This window comes from Bison bison, unplaced genomic scaffold (genome assembly GCF_000754665.1).
Source record: "Bison bison bison isolate TAMUID 2011002044 unplaced genomic scaffold, Bison_UMD1.0 scf7180017864470, whole genome shotgun sequence".
Taxonomy (NCBI): domain Eukaryota; kingdom Metazoa; phylum Chordata; class Mammalia; order Artiodactyla; family Bovidae; genus Bison; species Bison bison.
The window spans coordinates 434,671-454,507 of NW_011495031.1; the positions used below are offsets into that span (position 1 = coordinate 434,671).

The 19,837-nt window shown below is 38.4% G+C and overlaps 1 protein-coding gene across 2 annotated transcripts in view; it reads right to left on the reverse strand.

Moving 5' to 3' along the window:
* TMEM117 (transmembrane protein 117) overlaps positions 1–19,837 on the reverse strand; it is a 619,460-nt gene that overhangs the window by 374,039 nt on the left and 225,584 nt on the right. The window contains exon 1 of one of the 2 annotated variants that reach the window (XM_010860741.1): positions 3,268–3,338. The exons of the other annotated variant lie outside the window; for it this stretch is intronic. The gene's annotated coding sequence lies outside the window, so the exon portion shown is untranslated. Of the gene's footprint in view, positions 1–3,267; positions 3,339–19,837 lie in introns of those variants that run through there. 2 annotated transcript variants of the gene reach the window in all.

Consider the following 19,837-nt stretch of genomic DNA (forward strand, 5'->3'; position numbering starts at 1 on the left):
TTCATGGCTGCAATCACCATCTGCAGTTATTCTGGAGCCCCTAAAAATAAAGTCTGACACTGTTTCCACTGTATCTATTACTTACTAGCAATGAAACCTTGAAGAATTTACATATCTCTCTGAGCGTTATATCTATGATTGAGTGAGATGATGCTTAATAAATGATCATTCAATAACTATTCATCTTTATTTCTTTGCTTTATGTTAAACATTTAACTTTTCTCATAGCGTTTGCATGACTGAGTTTTTGTTAGCTTAGTTTTATAGGCTCTATGAATTTATTTCTGATATTAATTAGGAAACAACTAATGATGGGTATTTAATAAATAAAAACTATCATTATGCTGCCTACATATTCAATTTACCTGGGACAAGCCCAGTTGACACGCATCTCAGCTTAGTTATTAATAAAGAATCCCTTTTTATTCTCAAAAGTATCCCCTTCTGAATCACAGATGTTTTGATCATCCTGGCTATAAAGCAACTGGTATAACTTCAAAAGTTACCAGTCCTCTCATTCCAGATAAGCTGTTTTTAACAAAAATTGCTCTTGTTTAATGGCTTTGGCAAAAATCAGTCAGAAAAGAGGGAAATAACAGTCATTCATCAACACATGCGTAATTGGCACCTGCTTCCTGTAATCCCTTCATGAGGCATAAGAAGGCAATACAAATGAAAAACAAAAGCTCTATCATTAGATTTCTTTTTGTCTTGTATTTTTCTTGCCTTTCCAAAATAGTTCATGTACCAGAAACTTTATTAAGAACCATGTTCCTAGATTTAAATAATCACATATCCTTTAATTTTCCCTTACAAAAATAATTGTTCTTTTTCTTCTATTACTTACTTTTTAAATATTTCTCGATTTGTGTAGCTCAAAATAAAGAACTGTACACTAAAGATCGATTTGAATATAGAGTCAGAGGGTGGCATCATGCTGTGTCTATACCACACGGTGGGGACTGGCTCTAGGAGGCTGCTTCCAACACCTCTCCTCGCTACCATCTCCACAGCACATGGTGCTGCCCTGACCCACCTGGTGCCCATTGCAGTGCCTTGCTTTTCACCTTTAAAGACATATCCGTGTCCCTTTCTATACTGTAGGCTCCTCGTGGGTTTTAGGAAAATCACAAAAATAATAGTGTTAGTCACTCAGTCGTGTCCGACTCTTTGTGACCCCATGGACTGTAGCCCACCAGGCTCCTCTGTCCATGGGATTCTCCAGGCAAGAAGACTGGAGTGGGTAGCCATTCCCTTCTCCAAGGGATCTTCTTAATCAGGGATAGAACCCGGGTCTCCTGCATTGTAGGCAGATTCTTTACCATCTGAGCCACAAGGGAAGCCACCATAATAATAGTAACTGAAATTTATTAACTACTAAATATGTGTCAAATCCTTTATATTCTTTATTTACTCTTCGGAAAGCCTCTAAAGTTTTACAGATTATTTTTCAAAAGCGAGGCTCAGAGAAAAGAAATAACTCAGCTGGGTTCACCCTGCTAACAGGAATCAAAAGCAAGTATGACCCAGAGTTGGTTTGACTCTTTAAGTCTATGGTCTTAGTACTGTTCTTCTTTACATGACCCCAAAATACACAGAGTTCTCCAGGCACAGAAAATAGAATTCTCCAGGTAACAGGCATCATAAATGCTCAAAAGTAATTTATTTAATCATATGTTTAAATAAGCTTACAACACAGAATAGATAAACAAATTTTAAAGGTTTTCAACAGGAAACCAAAGACAATGAGGTTTTCTAAATCAGTTCTTTTAACCGTAAATCATTTCTCAGCTTAACACCCAGCACATATCCGATAAACAATACACACTCAATAAACATTTGTTGAATGACAGAACAAACTTATGTTCAAGACTACAGCCTTGGGACTTATGTTCTGTTTTATTCTTTGTGTTGCCAGGCTGAGCTCCCTATTTAAAACAAAGCCCTTGCTCAACCTGGGCCCAGTGTCAGGCCTGAGTGACATCCCGGGGACCTGAACTATTGGCCTCAATGCAGATCTAGTGAATTTAGTCAGAGAGACAAGAATCTATCACAAAAGTAACTCAGAAACCAGGAACCTAATTTTTGTCAGAAAAAGGCAAGAGACAAAAGATGCCCTTCTCTACTAAGGATTCAGAAAAAAAAGAAGCAATGGGGATGTGAAGTCTGTTAGTGACAAGGGCAGTATTTTTAGCTTCCTCTGAGAATCTTTTCTAGTGTGTCTGGCTGTGTGAGTGAAATAAAAAAGTACAGAATGAAAACATGGAGGGAAATAATAAATATGTTTTACATTTTCCTCTTCTGCATTTGTTTCAAATTTCTGTAATCTTACCTAAAAGGGGAGTTACTTTACTTCTTCTATACCGTCTCTTATTCTCAAAGTCAGAGTGGAATACATGGGAAAAGCCTCTATTGGAGAAAACCTGTTTATCTTCATCTGTGAGCAGTGCATAGGTCTGTTTTCTCTCAATTCCTGGATGTGAAACTGGAAGCCTCCTGATTTCTTGGTACTGTTCTGACTAGTGAATTTCCACTTTGAGCAATATTTCTCAGAATGTTTTTGCAGAGAATCTGCATCAACATTATCTGGATATTTACCAAGTGGGGATTTCCAGACTCTGCCTCACCCCAACTTAACCAGAGCCTCTGGGTTAGAGTCCAGAAATCTGCATCTTAAAAGAAACTCCCTAAATGATTTTTAAGCACATAGATATTTGAGACCCAACCACACTGACCTTAAACCAGACCATGACAAATCTCATTTATAGGATAATTATAGGATTACCTATTTCTGGATTCAGTCCCTGAGACTTCCTTCAATTTTACCACCTTTTCTAATTTTTCTCTAGAGTCATTTTGTTTGTTTGTTTTTGCCAGTGTTTACGACACAGAAAACTGTTAGTATTTAAATGAGTAAAACATGCTTGCATCCAAAATTCAGTTTTTGGTTGTTTATTGGTTGTAACTTTAAGCAATTTAATCATCTGTATGGTTTAGTTTCTTTATTTGTAAAACACAAATAGTAGTAAAACATAGTAACATCTCACACATTGTTGAAAGAATTAAATGCAGTTTGTTTTCTCAATATCATAAATAAGTTAAAAATTCCATTCCTTACAGTTTTTTATATTTTTATTCCTTATATCTAATATGAGGGCCTTGCTGTTCTTTCTTAGCCAAGTTGGAGCCTTGGGTCATTAATTATTTCAGTCCCAAGGTCTCTCAGATAAAGCATTAGTCTTGTGAAAGGGAAGGGTGAATGCATACCTGGACAGAAGATGGATCTAAGGCTGAAGAGCTACACGAGCCCCTGCCAACTACGTCCACTCTGAGACAGGAGGAAAAATGTTTTTCTGACACAGAGAGCAGCTGCTCTGCTTCTCAGAGCCACTCGGAAACCCAGCATCGAGCACATAGCAACAGAAAACCACAGATTTAGTCAGAAGACAAAGGGCAATTGTTATTTTTATAAAATAATCATGTAACTCACAAAATTAATAAAAAGATACTGCCTTTGCAAAACGTTCTTCTGGTGCATGTTAAACGTTTCTTACAAAAAAACATTCTATCCATGAATTTTCAGCAACTCTTCTACTGTGTCACAGACCAGGAGACTGACTCTGCCTCTTCTCTCTATAGAATAATGTTTTTCCATACTCCTTAACTTTCTGCATTGCCCCAAGGAGCTCAGATCTTGTGTAACCAAGGGAAAAAAAGCTACAGAGTGATTACAGTCCACAACCCTTCAGAGACAGCAGGTGCCCTTCAGTAGTCTCTCACTGGAAAAGGCTGGATGCACAGAGAAATGCATCAGCCAGGGAAGAGAAGCCAGGCTTCTCATAACAATTCTAAAGTTAGGTGGTGCCAGGAATAATGAATGAGAGTCAGTGATGTGTTTTGTTGTCCATGTGTGTGTGATCAGTCGCTCAGTCACGTCTGACTCTTTGGACCCCATGGACTGTAGCCTGCCAGGCTCCTCTGTCCACGGAATTTTCTAGACAAGAATACTGGAATGGGTTACCACCTCCTACTCGATTCTTGTCCATAGTGAAAGCGAAAGTCGCTCAGTCGTGTTGGAGTCTTTGTGATCCCCAAGGACCATACTGTCCGTGGAATTCTCCAGGCCAGAATACGGGAGTGAGTAGCCTTTCCCTTCTCCAGGGGATCCTCCCAACCCAGGGATCAAACCCAGGTCTCCTGTATTGCAGGTAGGTTCTTTACCAACTGAGCCATGAGGGAAGCCCAGGAATACTGGAGTGGGTAGCCTATCTCTTCTCCAGTGGATCTTCCCAATCCAGAAATCGAACCGCGGTCTCCTGCATTGCAGGTGGATTCTTTACCAACTGAGCTGTCAGGGAAGCCGTAATTTGTCACCAAAGGCCCAAAGGGATGTCACCCAAGGCCCAAAAAAGCCCTACACACCCTGCCCTTTGAACTCATGGACCTCATTGCTGGCCATCTTCCCCTGAGTTGTTCTACTCCTTGGTATTGACTCAACACAGCAGGTACATTTTTATTACCTCAAGACTTTTTTTTTTTTTTTTAATCTTTTCTCAGCCTGAATGTTCCTCCCATCAATACCTGCAAGGCTCATTCCCTTTCTTCTGCCAGGTCTCTGATAAAATGTTTTTACCTTTCAGTGAGGCCTTTCTGCTACCCAAATTGCAAAAAATTCCACTGCCTACCCTTGTTTTACTTAACCATGTAATGTTTAAAATTAATACAGATTCATATATTTCAAAAAATCTATAGGTTTCACTCAAAAAGTTGATTTAATACTTGAGGGTTTATTCTTTTCTGAACTGTAAAAAGATTAACAACATTTAAAAAAATTATTATTTATGCCATAACATCCAAAAAAAAAATTGAGGTACTTTAGAAAACAAGCCACATACATAGTACACCATTACATAAATAAGCATTATTAAAAGTTACAAGGAGTAGAGATTTAAATGGTGGTTCCCCATTTTACTTATTTTAAATCCTTTGGGTGGGCTCAAACTCCTTGTTAAGAATCAAGAAAAACAACTGTGACAACTGACTGTCATGCCAATTTACATTTCAGATACTCACATCAATTTACAAAACCGTTTGCACGAAATATTTACAGTCCATATTCTTAAAGGTTTGGGGTTGCCTTCAATTAGGCAATGGCTTCAAATCAGAATGGGTGACACAAGTAACTCAAAATAGTTAGCTTGTTTATGCTGATTCACCAAGTGAGTAGGAAGATCAACAATTCCAGAGAATGCTTAGAGCAGCATCTCTTGCTTCTAAAGTTAAGGCCCATTCCCATAATCTCATTTACTTACCCCCCAAACTCTTGCCAGACTCTGCCCCCATCATTCTCAAAGATATTAATTGGATCTCAAAATGTATTTACTGTTTACTTCATTTGCATGTGATGTTTTCTTTATAGCCTCATTAACATGGAGAGAGGGCCCATAAAACAAGGGTAACAATGTAAATTGCTTCCCCACCTTGTAATAGGGATGAATATATCTGACTCTGTATTGGGTCCATTTCTTTTATTTTAACCTTTGCATACTATTGCTATTGCTACAAGTTAAGAATATTGCTTATAGTCTGAAAGTATAAAGGATAGTCCATTCTCAAGGCTCTGACCTTTAAAGGAGTAACACTTCCCCATTTATATAAAGAGTTGCAGTAGTCATGTATGGATGTGAGAGATGGACCATAAAGAAGGCTGAACACCCAAGAATTTATACTTTTGAACTGTGGTGTTGGATAAGACTCTTGAGAGTCCCTTGAACTGTAAGGAAATCAAACCAGTCAATCCTAAAGGAAATCAATCCTGAATAATCATTGGAAGGCTGATGCTGAAGCAGAAGCTTCAATACTTTGGCCACCTGATGCAAAGAGCTGACTTGTTAGAAAAAACCCTGATGCTGGGAAAGATTGAAGGCAGGAGGAAAAGGGGAGGAGAGGACGTGATGGTTGGATGGCATCACTGATTCAATGGACATGAGTTTGAGCAAGCTCCGGGAGATGGTGAAGGACAGGGAAGCCTGGTGTGCTGCAGCCCATGGAGTCACAAAGAGCCGGACAAGACTGAGCAACTGAACAACAAAGAGTTGCAGAACAGAGAATAGTATTTGTCATCTCAGAGGTTTACAGGAACATCATGACCTTATGAGCCTGGACAGATGCAAGAGCAAAGGATTCTGACACCAAGAAGGCTGCAAGAACCAACTACCTGCCTCCCCTTTTAGTATAAAAGAAGCCTGAATTCTAACTAGGTAAGATGGTTCTTTGGGACACTAGTCTGCCACCTTCCCAGTGTGCTGGATTTCCACATAAAGTCACTATTCTTTGCCCTAACAACGTGTTTCTCACTTTACTGGCCTATCAGAAGGTGAGCACTATGAACTTGGACTCAGTAACAACTTTACTGAATTTCAGCTATAATTGTTTATCTATGCAAGAGTGGGATTTCTTCTTTATTTCATTTCTGCTGCTTGCCACATAAACTCTTTATTGGTTTTAAGGAAAATTTCAGTTCAAAAGTTATTATGAAGTCCCCTACCCTGAATGATTTACATAGTTTTTTACAAAATAAGATTTTTAATTTTCTGGAGTTTTATCTTTAATCTAAATAAAAAATAATCTTATATATACATTTCTCTATGAATTATCTATTCATTTTTTTCTAGAAATAATTACTGGGTGGCCAAGATAGTACAGTAATAAGACCCTAAGTTAACCTCTTCTCATAAGCACACCAAAATTAACAATGTTTACAGAACAACTATTGATGAGAATGACTTGAATATTAGAAAAGGTTTTCTACAACTAAAGATTCAAAAAAGAAGCACAATAAGATGGTAGGAGGGACAAAGATCTGGTATAATCAAGACCTGCACCCCAATATAATCAAGACCCAGTATAACAGGCAACACATGAACAGGAGGATAAGCACAATTGCTGAGGTTCTCCTCAAGGTGCCAGGAGCCTATACTGGGCTCACCAGCCTGGTGATGTTAAATGGGAAAGACACCTGGTTTTGAAAGCCAGTAGGAACTTTTGTACAGGAGAGCCAGGGGCCTATAGGAAACAGAGGCTCTGTCATTAAAGACTGAATAGGAAATCTCACACACTCTGAGACCCAGTGCATATGCAGTAATTCATAAGGAACTTAGGTTAGACCCATCTGCTGATCTGAGAGGGCCTCCTGGAGATGTAGGAGGAAACTGGGACTCCGCATGGGGACACAGACCTGGCAACAGCCATTTGGGGGAACTCCTCTACCATAAGAACACTGCTGCTGGAAGTGACATTTAGGAGTCTTCCCTCTAGTTCTATCAGTGCAGGGGCTTACCCACCCACCAGCCAGCTGGCATCAGTCTTGGGACTCCCCAGGGCTGAGCAGCCAGTCTTGCTGGGACACAGCTCTGCTCATCAGCAAGCTGGCAGCATCTCTGAGCCTCCTGGGAACTGCTGGTAGTTGCTGTAGGACCTGGTCCACCCACCACTGGGACAGCACCAGTCCCAGGACATCCTGGCCCATGTCACCATCAAACTAGGACTCAGATTTGCTCAGCATCTGGCTGACTTCAGCCCTGAGCCTTCCAAGTTTTTGCAGCCAGATGTACTGGGACCGAGCCTTGCCCACCAGAGGGACAGGAACTACCACATCAGATAGGGCCTGACAGCCAACCAGGCAGGAGCCCAGTCTCACTAACCAGTGTGCCCAGAGTAGTCAGCCCCACCAGGACAGAAAGCCCATACAATCCACATAGGGGGCACCCCTAGAGCTCTGGGGACCAGAGTGAATGTGCTCCTGAGCCCCAGAGGCCGTCTGCTACATGAGGCAACTTCTGTAAGAGCAGAAAATGTAACCAATCTACATAATATATAGAATTAAAAACAGAATTTTGACAAAATGAGGTGAAAGAAGAATATATTCCAAACAAAGAAACAAGCTAAAATCCCAACAGAACAAAGTTAAATGAAAATAAGCTGTTAAAGACTTCAAAGTAATGATAACAAAATACTCAACAAACTTGGGAGAAAATGGATGAATATGGTGAGAAGTTCAACAGACAAAAAATGTAAAGAAGAACCAAACAGAGCTTAAGAATACAATAGCAAAAAAAAAAAAAAAAACTAGAAGGAATCAATAGAAGATAGATAATATGGAGAAACAAATAAGCAATTTGGAAAATAGAGTAGTGGAAGCCACCCAAGTTGAACAACAAAACAAAGTTCTTTAAAATGAGGAAATCTTAAGGGATTTTCAGCACAACATCAAGCCTAAAAATATTTGCATTATAGGGATCCCAGAAGAAGAAAAAGAGAGAAAAGAAAATTTTTGACGTTCTCTAAAAACTTCTCTAACTTGAGAAAGGAGACAGATATCCAGATGCAGGAAACAGAGACTCACACCAAGACTCATTGTGATTAAAATGGAAAATATTAAAGATAAAGAGAGAAACTTGAAAGAACTAAGAGAAAAGTAGTTAGTTATCCACAAAGGAATTCCCATAAGACCACCAGTTGACTTTTCAACAGAAATTCTGCAGGCTAGAAGGAAGTGGCATGATACAGTTTAAATGATGAAAGGGAAAAAAATCTACAATCAAGAACACTATACCAGGTAAGGCTGTCATTCAGAACTGGAGGAGAGATACAGAGTTTTACAGAGAAGGAGAAGTTAAACAAGTTTAGCACTACTAAATTAGCTTTACAAGTAGATTCTCTAATCAGAAAAGAAAACCACTAGAAATATGAAAACTGTGAAAGGAAACATCTCACTGGCAAAGACAAACATACAGGAAGGTAGTAGATCAACCACATACAAAGCTAGAAAGAATGTTAAAAGACAAATGTAGCAAAATCATCTATATCCACAATAAGTAGTTAAGGGACACAGGAGACAAAAAGACGTAACCTAAGATGCCAAACATTACAAAACTGATTGAAAGTTAGGAGAAGGAAATAAGTAATAAAGATCAGAATGGGAATGATGAAAGAGACACTTTAAAAAGGAACTATCAACAAAACAAAGATCTGCTTCTTTGAAAAGATAAATTTGATAAACCTTTAGCCGGAAGTAAACAAAATTAGAGAAAGAGAAGTTACAACTGACACCACAGAAATACAAAGGATCACCAGAGACTACTATGAAAAATTATATGTCAATAAAATGGACAACCCGAGAGAAACTGATGAAGTCCTAGAAATTTACAATTTCTAAGGCTGAATCATGAAGAAATAGGAGAGAAACCACAAACAAATTACCAGTAATGAAAGTGAATCGATAATCAAAATCTTGCCAAAAAAAGGTCCAGAATGAGACAACTTCACAGGTGAATTTTACTAAACATTTAAGGAAGAGTTAACACCCATACTTTTCAAACTATTCCAAAACTACTGAAGAGGAAGGGATGCTTCCATATTCACTTTATGTGGCCAGCTTCATCCTGACACCAACATCAGGCAAATATACCAATAAAAAGAAAAATCAAAGATCAACAACACTGATGAACATAGATGCAAAAATCCTCAAGAAAATATTAAGAAACCAAATTCAACAAATGATTCTAAAATGGGTACAGCACCACAAAAGACCCCAAATAATGAAAACATTTAGGAAGAACAACAAAGTGGAAGGTATCCTGATCCCCAACTTCAAAGTATACGACAAAGTTAAAAATAATCAAAAAAAGTATAGTACAGGCACAAAAACAGCCAGGTGGACCAATGAAACAGAATAGAAATTTCAGAAGTAAACCTACAGTTATACGGTCAACTGACCAAGAGCCAAGAATATACAATGATAATAAGACAATCTCTTCAATAAATGGTGTTGGAAAACTGGGCAGCTTAACATGCGAAAGAACAGAACTGGGCCACTTTCTCACAGCATATACAAAAATAAACACAAAATGGATTAAAGACCGACATGTAAATCCTAAGATCATATAACTCCTATAAGAAAACATAGGCAGTACACTTTGATACTAGTCTTAGCAATATTTTTGTGGATCTGTCTGCTCAGGCAAGAGAAACAAAACTGAAAATAAACAAACGGGACTACCTTAAAAAGCTTGTAGACAATGAAAGAAACCACCAACAAAATGAAAAGGCAGCCTGCTAAACAAAAGAAGATATTTGCAAACAATTTGTGTGATAAGGGGTTAATATTTAAAATATACAGAGAACTCATAAAACGCAACTTGAAAAAAAAAAATACCAGATTAAAAGAGGACCTGAATGGACATCTTTTCAAAGACACACAGATTGCCTGCAGATACATGAAAACATACTCAAATCACTAATCATCAGGTGAACATAATCAAAATCACAATGAGATACCACTTCACACCCATAAGAATAGCTACTATCAAAAGACAACAAATAATAAGTGTTGGTAAGGGTATGGAGAAAGTGAACACTTGCACTGCATCTGGGATTGTAAACTGTACAGCCACAATGAAAAACGGTACAGAGTTCCACTAAAATTAGTTCCACTTCTGGACATTTTTTGAAGACACAAACACTGATTTGAAAAGATTTATACACCTCTACGGAGAAGGCAATGGCACCCCACTCCAGTACTCTTGCCTGGAAAATCCCATGGACAGAGGAGCATGGCAGGCTGCCATCCATGGGGTCGCTAAGAGTCAGACATGACTGAGCGACTTCACTTTCACTTTTCACTTTCATGCGTTGGAGAAGGAAATGGCAACCCACTCCAGTGTTCTTGCCTGGAAAATCCCAGGGACGGCGGAGCCTGGTGGGCTGCCGTCTATAGGGTCGCACAGAGTCAGACACGACTGCAGCAACTTAGTAGCAGCAGCATACACCTCTATATTCAGTGCAACATTATTTACAATAGTTAAGATATGGCCTACCAGGCTCCTCCGTCCATGAGATTTTCCAGGCAAGAGTACTGGAGTGGGGTGCCATTGCCTTCTCCGAGTCAAGATATGGAAGCAATCTAAATATCCAGCTGTAGATGAATGGTCAAAGAAGACATAGTGGATATACTTTTCCACCACTAAAAGAATGCAGTATTGCCATTTGGGACAACCTGAGTGGACCTAGAGGGTATTATGTTAAGTGAAATAATAAGAAAACATAAGAAAAAGACAAGTACCTTAAGATTTCACTTATATGTGGATTCTAAAATACAAAACAAGTGAACCAACAGAAAGGAAACAGACTTCTAGATACAGAGAACAAACAGGTGGTTGCCAGAATAGAGGAGGATTGGGACTTGAGTGAAATAAGTGAGAGAGATTAAGAGGTACAAAATTCTAGCTATGAAACAAATGAATTACAGGGGTGAAATGTACAACATGAGGAACATAGTAATATTGTAATAACTTTGTATGGTGACAGATGGTAACTACACTTATGTTGATCACTTTATAATGTATAGAAATATGGAGTCATGATGTTATACACCAGGAACTAACATAACTGTTGTAGGTCAATTATATTTTAAAAAGTAAATAAATATGCACTGGACTCAAAGAATATCCAGAAACTATTCTAGGCACTGAGGATAATGGTGAAAATAACCAAAGCCTATGCTTCAAGGAGTTTATGTGCTACGCTTAGTCACTCAGAGATGTCCGACTCTTTGCAATCCCATGGACTGCAGCCCGCCAGGCTCCTCTATCCACAGAGACTCTCCAGGCAAGAATACCAGAGTGGGTTGCCATGCCCTCCCCCAGGGGATCTTCCCAACCCAAGGACTGAACCCAGGTCTCCCACATTTCAGGCGAATTATTTACTGTCTGAGCCACTAGGGAAGCCCAAGAATACTGGAGTGGCTGGCCTATCACTTATCCAGGGGATCTTCCAGACCCAGGAATCGAACTGGGGTCTCCTGCATTGCAGGCGGATTCTTTACCAGCTGAGTTACCAGGGAAGACCCATGGAGTTTATAGTTTACTATTATTTTTAATTTTAATCTTTATCCGATTATATTACTAAAACTAAGATAACAGGAATTTTGTAGTTGTGCACTCAATTAAGCATAAGCCTACTACTGCTTAAAACTGAAGAGAGAACAAGTAGTTTGTTATATCACATTGGAAATCATACCATTCAGGAGAGAAACGGAGAAGGCAATGGCACCTGACTCCAGTACTCTTGCCTGGAAAATCCCATGGATGGAGGAGCCTGGTGGGCTGCAGTCCATGGGGTAGCGAAGAGTCGGATACAACTGAGCGACTTCACTTTCACTTTTCACTTTCATGCATTGGAGAAGGAAATGGCAACCCACTCTAGTGTTCTTGCCTGGAGAATCCCAGGGACGGGGGAGCCTAGTAGGCTGCTGTCTATGGGGTCGCACAGAGTGGGACACGACTAAAGCAACTCAGTAGCAGCAGCAGCAGCAGCAGCAGCAGGAGAGAAAACACTTTTAAAAATGGATTCATCACGTGAGTCATTATACATATGAATTGCAACACTTTCATAGAAATCTTCACCAGTAGACTTGCAGAACTTGCACACACCTTCTTCAAAGAGCCATTTGACAAAATACTCTTGCAATTAAGTAACTTTAGCACGAGTTAGTAGCAGAATCATGAATTTGTTTTTGACTTAAATTACAAGTCCTAAACTTTACTGAAATAAGAAATTAGCATGAGCTTCCAAATACTTCTCCACTGAAAAACATACATGTTATGCAAATAGCTAATGTTTAAATTAACTTAAACTCAGCATCAAATTTAAGCAGAAACTCTTTAAACCTTTTCCAAAGCAAAACAGAAATAATGCCAACTGATTGACATTGTCTCCGTGGCTTTAAGGAAAAACCTTCACCCAACCTATTTAATTCTGGCTTCATTCCAGAAGTTTATCATCATCTCTCTTTTTAGAGGATCACCTCATGCTCCGTGGTTTTCTTTTTTGATCCAGTAAGTAAGTCATAGGTCTCCCTTCAGAACTGTCGCTCAACAATCGCTTCGAAGAGACCCCCAAGAGGCCCATAAATTCATCTTGGCATACAAATATATTACTAATCTCCCTACCACACAGTTTTTCCTTTAAGAAATTATTTTAAATTTCCCTCCTTCCTTCTGATTAATGCCATATTTGAAAGGAACAAGCCTATTAATTTACAGCCTCTTCTTTGGTTGCTCCTAGCAACCACCTTTAGCCACTTTCTTCCCTTAGAGTCATGCATCCTTTATAACATCAGAAAATTGCACAGAATTTTAATTTGCCTTATTATATTTCCCAAAAATGAAATGAATAAGAACAATATACAGAGTGAAGAAATAAAACCGCATAGAAACTAGTTTTTTAAACAGGCTAGTGTATGGGAGATTACTTTGAGCAGTAAGACTGCATTTTGAAAGCAAACTGGCCTTGCTCATAAAATATTCAAGGTTATGCAGAGACGACAAACTGCCAGTGAGGGATTTAATGGATCTTCAGCATTCTTTCATACTCTTAAAACTCTCCTCTTGCTTCAAAATAGAAACACATCTACACTGAAGAAATACTAATATACAGGCCTCATATTTTAGTGAATAAAATGATCAAAGATTCTTGGAGACAGCATTTGCAGTCTGAGTCTCTTTGCTAGTTCTAAGAACAGTCACTTCCGCTGGAGGTGGGACCCTACTGTTTCAGTTTCAGCTAAATGTTACAACTGTTCAAGGGAGAAGACATCAGAATTCCGAGAGCAAGATGCACTGCACTCTTTGATCCATTAGTTGGAGAGTTAATGTTTTTTAAAAACAAAGGATTAAAATTATATTTTAGGATCACATCTTAAAGCCCTTTTAGAAACTGGACCTAAAATCACGATTATCCCATCCTTATGGCCACAAGTAAACTTCAGGACATTCTTTCCATTTCAGTAAACTGTTGAAGCTTTTTGTCACAGCATTTATCAAATACTCTCTAGAGAGAGAAACATATCGGCCCAGCTCATCTTTTCTTGTTAGGCCATGGCTCATAAGTCACTAAGTAAGTACAGCTTAGCTGTCTCATTGTCAGGGGACTCCCATATTCCAATCAGCTGAAGCCCAGAGAAGACTCAATCTGGTTAAAACCATGGCTCCCAGGTCCATCCCTCGGTGGAACTTCAAACATGAAAGTTCACCTTCTCAGCGGCAGTGGGTAGAGAAAATGACAAGAAACATATGTGATACAGCCCATAAGAGCAAAATTGTGAAGTAGTCAATACGGAGGGTGGATGACATTTGGATTATTCCACCAAAGGCAGAGTCTCAGAAGCAAAAAATGGAGATATTTCATAAACGATATGAACACCTACATAGATACTTAAATTATTAGGTGTCCTAAGACACTTATATTTAGTTAGTGGAAATTTCTTTTTAAATAAAACTGTCATATACCTTGCTGATACATTTGAAGGAAACATACAGTCCTTATCTAAATATACCCCTGGACTTTATCCATTTCTACTTCAAATGGCAACATTGCTAGAAAAATTTATAAAACGAATACAGTAGCATTGGAAACTATCTTTCTCTGTTCCTTGGCAATCATTTTATTCACTTGTTTACTCATATGGGCCAAAACTTTTGCCTTCCTCCAAAGTCCAACATTCAACTGTGCTTCCTCACATCTATTGTTTGAGTCCATCTAATCTCACATTGCATCTTCAATCTCTTCTCTCTACCACTTCCTTCTTCTACCCCAGAAGTTTATTAGTTCGACTATTCTAATCTTAAAGCAATATGAAACAACCATAACAAATTAAATGCTCATGAAATATGGGCCCTCCTCCTTATGAAATGACTACTTCAGTACTTCACAAACAGTGATGTAAATCTTAGAAGAAAACAAAACCAACTAATAGTACCAAGTATATTTTGAATTTTGCGGTTTTACTGGCATGTGTAAGGATAACAGGAGGTGTCATGTCATACAAAGCATAGATTTTTCACACACACACACACACACACACACACACACAATCTCATTAAACACGCTTTTTTCTGTCTCTTTTCTTGACCCCGGCCACTATACCTTGCCAGGAAATCCACCAACCAGAAAGAGCTGAGACTAAGCCTTTCCTCTTTCTCCCTAATTTATCTTGCAGAGTAATTTTTATTCAATATAAAACATAGCCCAGCCAAGCTCCAGCAGCTTTCTCTCAAACATCTTCTCGGAGAAGTTCTTCCTATCTTACAAAGATGGTCTTATATGAGCTACTAAGATAACATGATCTCATGTCACTACCCAAAAGCTCCCTCTGACTCCAGACACCAAAGACCTACTATCATATTTCTCTCCTGCACTGCCCAGTTTCCCCAGAGAATAGAGGGCCTCAGCCTCTGATTTTTAACCATGAATTCCTCGTCGTTTCCCATGCAATGAATCTTTTCAGCTCTCAATTGAAACTATTTTCTTGACCTTCATCAAAGATCTCTTAACAACCAAAGCCAATGGGTTTGTCTAATTTTCTTTTTTTGTGTATCTTCTCAGAACCACTAAAAACCTTCCTCTTTGAACTCTTGCCTTGGGGATGTGATCATAAAAGCAGAGCTCGTAGTCAAATAATCCCTGGTGCAAATCCAACTTTGCCACTTAAAAAGTGCGTGGATGGCCTTATTTAATAACCTCCTTATTAGAAAAGCCTCTCTTTCTGTTCTGGAATTTGGTGATACTGTTTCATTGGGTTGTTATAAAAAATAAAGTGAGTTAAAGTCACCCATACACTGACTGAACCTAGTATAAAGAAAGTCATGCCTCCCAGCACAGTAGACAATCTTCTGTTTTTCTTTCTCCTTTTCCCTCAATGACCATTCTTTTACTCTTTTTCATTGGTGTTGCCTCCTCCCGTCTGCTAAATGTGAGCATATGCCAAAGTTAGCTAAGACCTTGTACTTTCCCCTTTGTCCTGTCCTCCTCCTCCTCTTCTTCTGTCTGTTAGCTGCTGTCTCTCTCTCTCCCTCTCACCATCCCTCCCTCCCTTTCTGTACATCTCTCTGTGTTTCTTTATGTATGTGTCTCTCTCTCTATTGCTGTTTATGTCTCTAAAAACTCAGCAACTAAATGGCTTTGATATATACAGCCCTACACTTTCTACTGTGCCTGCTTCTTCTCTTAAAATTTCCTATATCTAAAACTGAATTATCTTCTTACCTTTGAAAACAGTTCCTCTTCAGACAAATTTTTCTCTATAAATGTCACCACTGTTCTAGCAAGTAATATTACTTAACTATTTCCCCAATGGCTAGAAGATGAAGTCCACAGTTTTCTGGGTATATCAGGCTGAAGCCCTCTACCTTTAGCCTCCAATCTCAGCTGTTCCTCCACTGACTGTCAGAAACATCAAGTGAGGCCCTGTTGCGCAGCTTTTGCTCTTGTGGGGCCTCTTGTCAGAATAATCTCTGCATTTCCCCCAACTTTAACTTACATACCAAGCCCCTTCAAATACTAGACTACCTCTCCCTTGATTCTTCTTCAGTTCCTCCAACTTTCCCCCTGAATGACTGCACTGGATTTTGTTGATACCACCCTTTTGCACCTCATCTGAGTTTCTTTACATAGTTTGGTAAAGGAAAAGAGAGACAATGCTAGAAAACAAGAAAAAATGAAATATTTATGAAGTCTCTCTTATACCTTAGTCACTGGGCTAGGAGTTTTCACTAATCCTCTCAATAATCCTAAAAAGTAGATACCATTGTTCTATGTGTAATTGTTCCAGGGCTAGGAGCCTTCATATTTGTCATAATTGGAAATCATTTGATGATACTTACTTTCTCATGTTTCAAATCCCCAAGTTACTTGGGATAGTCCTTGCTAAAATGTGTCATAACAGAATTATATAGCAATGTATAAGCTATTCTCACTATGTTCTTCTTATTTAGGCTGTCACCATTTAGCCGAGTGCGAGGATGGGTCTGTAACTTCAGTCCATAAAGCTGTCACTACGATCTTCATGGACAATTTACAGTGACATGCCCATAGGCATGTCAAGAAGAAATACACATAAATGTCATAGTCAAATGCTTGGTGGCAATTTATTCTGCTTTTTCTGTTGCTGTAATTTTAATGAGCACACTGCAAGTTCTTATGTGGGGCATGCAATCCATTAGAGAAGGTTGCTGTACACACCATGTAGGTACTTGCCTGTCACAGAGTGATTTGCTGACAACACGAAAAATATGCCTTATTTCTTCAATGTGACAAGAGACAAAATGGTGCAAACTTTTGTAAATGACTTACAAAATGCTGCCATGACTCATTTAAGCTCTTTTTTTTTAAGTAAGGACCTCCCCAAATGGAAAGAGCAAGGTTATCACATGTTTCTGAACTACTGAAATACATTTGCTAGCACAAAGATTGGCAGAATTGTCGCAAACGATGAGCTTCTCTCCTCAGAATAATGGGGACTCTGGAAAAAAATATGATATATAACTCTTCCACAGCTATTTCTATGTTTTATCTTTATCTTAAAGAGATTTTGATAAAGTGATAGGAAGGTGGGTATCAATAAGCCATTTCCTTATAAATGTACCTGTTATTCTAATTTCTTTCTAAACTGTAGATGCTCTGAATAAACTGAAATACATTATTTCCTTCTTTAGTTCATACAATGATTTCTCTGATCTGCAAAACTGACAAAGGAGAACGTATAAAATACATTGACAATACAGTGAACCAAGAAAAGCTGAAGGAAAGATCTAAAAGCTGAATGCATATGAATCGACACAGCTTCACATCCTCAACTGCAGTTTACTGCAATAACTGTATGCACATCACAGGAACCAATCCCCTGCCAAACAAGGAACACTTTTTAGAATGAATGTAGCTATGTGGATTTTTTTTTTTAAATCACCATGACAACTTTTACTCCTTCAGTATATGAATTTGCCAACTGCTTGAAACAATGTAAAGGAAGAAGTATCCTGAAAATAAGAACCTGTTCTTGGTTCATCTTTAAATGGATAGTGGAGAAAAATACAAAAACCCAAGAAAGTGATTACATTAGTATTCACAGCATAGAAAAACTGATTTAGGTAAGATTACCTACCAGTGCCTTCCTGGGTAACACCTGGTGAAATAGCTTTCTGTTGTGATTATAGAAGATCATGTTCAGTGAGAAAAATACAGGTTTCAGATTTTGTCATACTGATTTGACTATCTCTTGTTGTATAAGTGAGTTTTCATTTTTGACTAGAGGCTGCTGAGATTCTTAGTGAATATATTATTTTGAGCAAGTTAAAATTGTCCAGTAAATGATGTCAACAACAAGTATGATGGCTGTTCTAGAAAAGAGTACCTCTATTTCCTACATCTTTATATTGTTGGTTTTCTCCAAATTAAAATAAACAATGAAATACAGCTGTTCTCAAATAGCTTATTATCAACACAACTGGAATAAAATAAATGTTTCAGCAATGATTTATTTTTATATAGAACAACCTTGGTTAAACAAAATTGGAAAAACTGGTGAAATCCTGACATTATGAATTGAAGCCTATAAAAGCATTAGATAGATCAGATTCAGTCACTACTGCTTAAAACACTGACACCATTTAATGTAAAACAAATCAGCTTCATGCAAGCTTTGTTATTCAGTTTTATCTTGATATATATTTTATAATTTTATTTCTAGATAAACAAACCAAGAAATATAGAAAAGTCTATGGATTCCCCTGCAGTTACACAGCTCATCAATGGCAGAGTTTGGCCCAGAGTCTAGATCTCTAAACACTCTGAAGAGTGTTCTTCAGGTTGCCCTCAATAATTTAAATTGCAATTGTCATTTTTTTTGACAAATATTCAGTTTTCTAATCTATTAGCTGGCCCTGTATATTTTATCTTTTTACCCAAAACACATAATTATAGTATTGACTTTTTTAATAGACTTTTTTAAAAAGATTTTTTATGTGGATCATTTTTTTTTAATTTATTTTGAATGGAGGATAATCGCTTTACACATTGTGTTGGTTTCTGCCATACATCATCCAGATGGCTAATACACACATGAAAAGATGCTCAACATCATTCATTATTCAGTTCAGTTCAGTGGCTCAGTCGTGTCCGACTCTTTGTGACCCCATGAATTGCAGCACGCCAGGTCTCCCTGTCCATCACCAACTCCCGGAGTTCACTCAAACTCATGTCCATCGAGTCGGTGATGCCATCCAGTCATCTCATCCTCTGTCGTGCCCTTCTCCAAGACATGCAACTCAAAACTACACTGAGGTATCATCTTACATGGATCAGAATGACCATCATCAAAAAAATCTATACACAGTAAATGCTAGAAAGGGTGTGGAGAAAAGGAACCCTCTTGCACTGTTGGTGGAAATGTAAATTGATCCAGCCACTATGGACAACTATATGGAGATTCCTTAAAAAGCTAGGAATAGAACTACCATATGACCCACAATCCCACTACTTGGTATATTCCCTGAGAAAACCATAATTGAAAGAGACGCACACACCCCAATGTTCACTGCAGCACTATTTACAATAGCAAGGACATCAAGCAACCTAGATGTCCATTGACAGATGAATGGATAAGGAAGTTGTGGCACATACGTGGATCATTTTTAAAGTCTTTATTGAATTTGTTACAATACTGTTTCTATTTCATATTTTGGTTTCTTGGTCATGAGTCATGTGGGATCTCGTCTCTCGAACCTGGGGCTGAACCCTCACCCTTGCGCTGGAAGGTGAAGTCTTAACCATTGGACCACCAGGGAAGTCCTAGCACTGACTTTTTATGGCAAATTTTCTCTCAAACCTCTGAGACATTATCTGACACTATATGCTGATTTAGAGGAGAACATCTTTTACTCTCTTTCAAGATATGAGTGTTGTACACACAAGCAATTTGTGTCCGGGGAGTTCACATAGCATT